The following is a 6,208-nucleotide window of genomic DNA, read 5'->3' as shown; positions in this document are numbered from 1 at the left end:
TCCGGTCGACCGGTGCTCTCGGGTTGGACAATTATTTTTATCATGGTTAAATTTTTTAAACAGGGTTAATTGTGCTAAAACATTTTAAAACAATCCTAATAATACCTTATATGTCCTGAACGGTTATAATTTTGGGGAACTCTATATATACCCCCTCATTTGCAAAAATTAGGGAGAGAATAGAAAATATAATTAGCAAATATCCTCTGAATTTCAAAAAGTCTATTTTTCATATTCAAGCTTTATACTCTCATTCTTACTCATCCATATTGAAAATATCACTTAGTAAGAATGCTATTGTGTTCATCTCACCAAGCTTAAACTCTCACTTGCTCGTTTTGATTGAGATTAATTTTTCTTTGAGAGTAAGCTTCTAGTTTTTTTAAGGGGCTTCGTAAATAAGCCTTCTGTAGGAAAACTTCTTCGAGCTTCTGAGTTTTGTATTTTCATTGCAATACTCAAGAGTTCATATTGTGTTTTGATTGTTAAAATATTTTATAAATTATTTTCAAAATTATCTCCTGTGCTTATATTTGAGAAATATATATTTTGAGATATTTGCTTGAGTGCTAAAAGATCTGTGTTGCTATACCTTTTGATTGAGATTATCATCTTAATACAAAGATCACATAAATTTTTACAAACCATTTTTTGAATATCTCTTATGGTTTATATTGAGAAAAATTATTTGTTGAGATATTTGAAGGGTGCTTGTTATCTTTGTAGCTGCATTGTAATTGAGACTATTTTTTAACACAGATCCTATCACTTACACTCTCACGTGCTAATTGAAATATTAGCATAAATCTTTGAGAGTAGACATTAAGACTACACTGAGCTTATTGTATCTTATCTTTTGGTAGTGTATTGATTATACTGTGCGTATTGTAGTACATATCTTCTTGTGAAAAAGCGTCTTTCCGTATATAAAAATTTCATATCATTTGTTGTATTCCAAGCGTGGACCTAAAGAGGAAGACTAGCCCTGTTGAATAGTCCATGAAAATTAGGATTGCTTCCCAAGAGGGGGTGAATTGGGATTTAAAAATTTTATTTTCAATTTAATACTTCTTAGTTATAACAATAAATACACTTCAAACATAATCACAAAATTAATTCAAATTAATCACAACCAAAACAAAATAACCAACCACTTGATTCTTGTATCAATAGTCCATCAATAAGTAAAGCTTGTTGAATGTGTATTTCACAAACACACTTCTTCCCAATGTTCAGTTTTTAAATAAACTTTCAGTTTAATAAATTAAAGATGATCAACCAACGTAGTCCCTTTCAGTTTCCGCAATCAATGCTGATCAATACCAAAACAAATTATCTTCCAATCTATTTAACAACCAAACACTTAGAATTCAGAGTTTGATAAAACATCTACGCAATTTATAATCTTTGTTGAAAAGTAAAGAGTAGGGAAGAGAGAGAATACAAGGTTTTATGAGGTTCGGCTTCAACACAGCCTACGTCCTCGTCCTTGGCAAAACCACCAAAGGATTCACTATCACCGTTCCTTTACCAAGCAGAACAATACTGATTACAACACTCATTGGTTAAGGTTAGAGCCCGCCTTCTCTAAAAAATATTCCCTTTTTTGGTCCAATGATTCAACACTCGAACCGTCTATCAATCTGCTACAAAGATTTGAAATAAGACGTACAAGAATTTTCTCCTCAAAGAGCTGATTAGTACAGATTAAAAACTATGTACTTCAATAAAATTCACAATACGAAATTCAGATTGAAGCTCTAGAGATTTTTCACCGTAGGATTCTTTCAATAGATGAAAGAATTAGCAATTGTGGCTCAATATCAATAATAAAATCAGCAAGACTTCAGTAACTTCGTGGAAGTTTGTGAGCAACAAAAAGCTTTGATATTTTCAGAATGCTTGAGAGAGAGTTTGATTGTTGAATTGATTTCTTGGTGTACAAATCAATGTAACTTGAGGGTATTTATAGATGTAGAAAGGTATCTAACTTGTTCCCCAAGTTTACTTGGAGTAGGGTCCAAGTTTTATATTAATTTGGGCCTTAAGTAAATGAAATTTCAAAAATATATCCGTTGAGTATTTTGAAATTTTCCGCGAGCCAGACCACTGTGCAGTCTCTGCCAGTCGGTTGTCCATGCATTTCCAATACAAATTTCACAAACAGTAAAGTGGCAGTTGCGTTTCATCAGGGTGGCAGTCGTCTGTCACTGAACAACTTAGTTTTTTTTAAACATTGAAAAGGGTGGCAGTCGTCTGACAGAACCTACGCAGTCATCTCATTTGTCACTGACAGTCATCTGTCAAGTACTTGACAGTCATCTTTCATGCTTCTGTCTACTTAGTTAAGGTTCTTTAATATGCCAGTTAACTGTCATAGACAGGCAGTCGTCTGTTAATCAGATTTTCCTTCTTGAAAAAAGTTTTATCTCTCTCATCTTTGCTTAATTAATCTTGGAATATTAACTTATTTAACCTTGAAAAATATGATCCAAGACTTTAAAACTTCTGGTTTCTAAGTATGTCTTTTCCTAATGAGCTTCAAAATGAAAATTTGTACTTGAATCATATTTGAAGTACTTACAAAACTTGTTCTAAAAACTGAAATGAAACTTCTTTGCTTTGAGTTCTTTTTGTCATTGATCTTTGATCTTTCAGACCTCTTTGAGCTTTCATTATGGATCACTTGCATTTATGTAAGGCTTTGAGCTTTTGGAATTTTCCTTTTTATTATTGAAATCATCTTTGCCTGAAATAGTATCACTTGGAAACAAATTAGATAGCCTTACTTTGTTATCATCAAAATCAAGAGTTGTAAGCGTAGCTAGGCCAACAATCTCCCCCTTTTTGATGATGACAAATGAGGAGCAAAGATACAAAAATACTCCCCCTTTCAATAAGCATAATTTCAGAAAGTATTATTACATTAAGGCTCAATTTCAGATTTAACATAGAAGTATTGAAATACATATAAACATAGTTCAACAAACTAGAAACATAAACTTTGCATACACACATACTCCCCCTTTTGACATCAACAAAAAGAGAAAAAAAATGATTAAGTTCAAATAAAATCACATTTTTCAATATAGCATGTGTAATGTGTTTTAATAGTTATGTATATGAGTTGTAACATCTTTACTAACGGCTTTTTCCCCTTTGACATTATTCAAGATACCAAATTTTGATTTTATGATTCCAATTTAAAATTGAATTTATGATATCAATTGATTAATAGGGAAACAATCATAATATAAGTAATAAGTTATAACACTCCCCTTGAATTCAATACATTCAATTTTGTTACCAATTATGTTTTTATCATCCCATGTTTCAAAACAATGATTTACATCATGTATCAAATATCAATATCATGCTAATATCATCAATGTCATACCATGCTCATAGATATAATCATACTTGTCATGCTTAAAAACAAATTTAACTTTTAGATTGTGATACCAAGTTAGTTTTTTAAATTTTGATATCAATTAAAATATTCATGGATACCAAAGTACTTTATAGATACCAAAGTCATTATCACATCATGCATAGTTCATGGATACCAATATAACTATTATATCTTTCATAACTCATAGATATCAATATAAAAAGCAGTAAGTTTATCCATGTGATTTATCAATAGCATGCATGGTCAAGAATTAATCTCATATTAGAATTCATGCTTATGCTCAATAATCTTATGCTTAAATTTTCAACATAGTGAGCCATAAATTATCAAAATAAGTCAAGTCAAATCAAGTCATACACATGTAACATATAGCATATCATATAGACATGTAAGCATGTAGCATATAGGCTTTCATTCTTAAATATCTTTTTCTTAATCAAGGTACTTATGAAATAAGATCAATTTGATATTTTCTTGATATTTTCTTAAGTTAAGCCTTGTAAAAATCATCCTATGATTTTGGCCAACAATATTATTTGTGTTTGTTATAATAAGCTCTTAAACTTATCTTTAAGTGTTTTCTATTTCAACTAGTTCGTTTGTTGATCATGAATTAAGTTACTTTCTCAATTTTTAAAGGGGAATGACTTAATCCATGGAGTTTTTCATTTATAAACTAGTCTTTCATCTTGGTATCCATACTTTCTTTGATCCGCTTGGTTTAGTAAAACTTGATTTTTCTTTTATTCTCTATACTTGTTTAATTCTTACATCCTTTCTCTTTAATGGACATTCAAACTTTATATGTCTCTTTTTCTTACATTGATAGCATATGGTGTTAGTGTAGGCATTAGAGGATGTGCTAGCATAATCTTTGGAATCTTTTAAAAAATAATCCATGTAAAGATTCTTTTTCTTTTTATTTTCAATCCCATTAAATCCAATACCTTCTTTGTTTAAGGTCATCCTTTGTGAGCCTATCATTTTGTCAAAGTTTATCTTTCCTTTTGTGAAGTTATAAATGATTTTTTATTTATCTTCAATTTGATTTTTGAGATCATTTATCTCTATCTCTTTCTTGTCGTCAACCTTCTGTAGTGATTTCTCTAATTCTTGAGATAAATTTCTTATTTTATCCTCTAATTTAGAAGTATATATATCTTTCTCATATACCGTAGAGGATAGGGATCGAAGGTCTTCTACCATTTTTTCATTCTTGCTTTCTAATTCATTGATTTTCAAGTCTTTTTCTTTTTCAGCAATTCTAAGGGATTCTAACTCTTTCACTATACCTTCATTCTTATTTTTCAATGATGTGTTTTGTTTAGTTACTTTAATTAGCATCTTATGAACTTTGAATAAATTATTTTGTAATTCATCATAAGATGGCATACACTCATCATTGGATTCATCACTACAAGAATTATTTAAAGATTTAGATAAGGAGCTTTCCTCATCGTCTCAAGCCATAAAGCACGTATAAGCAACCTCTTGGTCACTTGATTCATTTTCTGAACTACTTGTACTCATGTTGTCCCAAGTAGTGGCTTTCATAGCCTTTTTGTTTTTCTTCTTAGACTCTTTCTTTAGTAATGGACATTCCGGTTTTATATGTCCAACTTTGTTACAATTATAACACGTAAGAGTTTTATTCTTTGATTTCTTGGTGCTAATATCTTCTTATTCTGATTCGGAGTCTTGGTTTCTTCTTTTAAATTTGCTTTTCCTTCTAAGAATTTTTGCAAGTTTCTTAGATATGAAGGCTAGTTCATCTTCATCTATTTCTTTTTCACTACTAGAGTTTTCTTTTGAGGTTTTAAAGGCTATTGATTCTTGGGCTTTGGTTTTTCCACTCATTTCATTCATTGTCATTTCGTATGTGAGGAGAGAACCTATTAGTTCATCTAAGGAAGTGGTTTTCAGATTTCTTCCTTCCGTTATGGCACTGGAATGATTATATTATGATGCTTATTTATGCCCATGACATTTGAATTATATATGGTGCCTCAATAATATGTGGTATTGTTTTGTCATAATATGAGATTATGCTTGAATCCTTATTTGAATGTTGAATGATTTGAATGAATGGAGATTTGAAAACCCTACAACACCAACAACAACAACAACAATGACAACGACAACAACAACAACAACAAAAACAACAACAACAACAACAACAAGCCTTAAGGTTCACTAGGTGGGGTCGACTACATGAATCCTTTTCTACCAATTCACCCAATTGAGAGTGTTTTCCTCTGTTAGATTAAGGACTATTAAATCCTTTCTCCGTACCTCATTTCAAGTTATTTTAGGCCTACCCCTACCCCTTTTCATGCCAAAAACAATAATAACTTCTCCTTACAAGTCCTCTACTAGGCTTGCGTTTTTTCGACACCAGATTCTAATTCGGGGGTGTGCCAACATATGAGAGTTGGATACACATTGATCCCCAAATAAGGAAAGTTAACAAGGATGTCAAAATAGGGTGAATAAGACTCTGAGAAGTGATGCAAAGAATAAGGGTTCAGGAGCATATTTATGTATAGGGAAGGTGGTACACTAACCATTCTAAGGAATTTAGCTAATCGTTACCCTATGAACACCTATTCTAAAAATGGTTTGCGCTATATGAGTATGTGTCCTAACTAAGGATAAAGGAAGGAAGAGAAAGAAGTTCTCCTTTTGAATCTTTCAGTTGAAGCATCACTGTCCAAGAGTCTAAATAACAGGGTTGAAACCCTGATGTGCTCTTTCTTGAAAGGGGAGTTTGGCCTCAAGTAAACTTAAATTTTGAAA

The sequence above is a fragment of the Malania oleifera genome, chromosome 11 (assembly GCF_029873635.1).
Source record: "Malania oleifera isolate guangnan ecotype guangnan chromosome 11, ASM2987363v1, whole genome shotgun sequence".
Lineage (NCBI taxonomy): Eukaryota > Viridiplantae > Streptophyta > Magnoliopsida > Santalales > Ximeniaceae > Malania > Malania oleifera.
Note: the sequence above shows the minus strand (reverse complement) of the source record.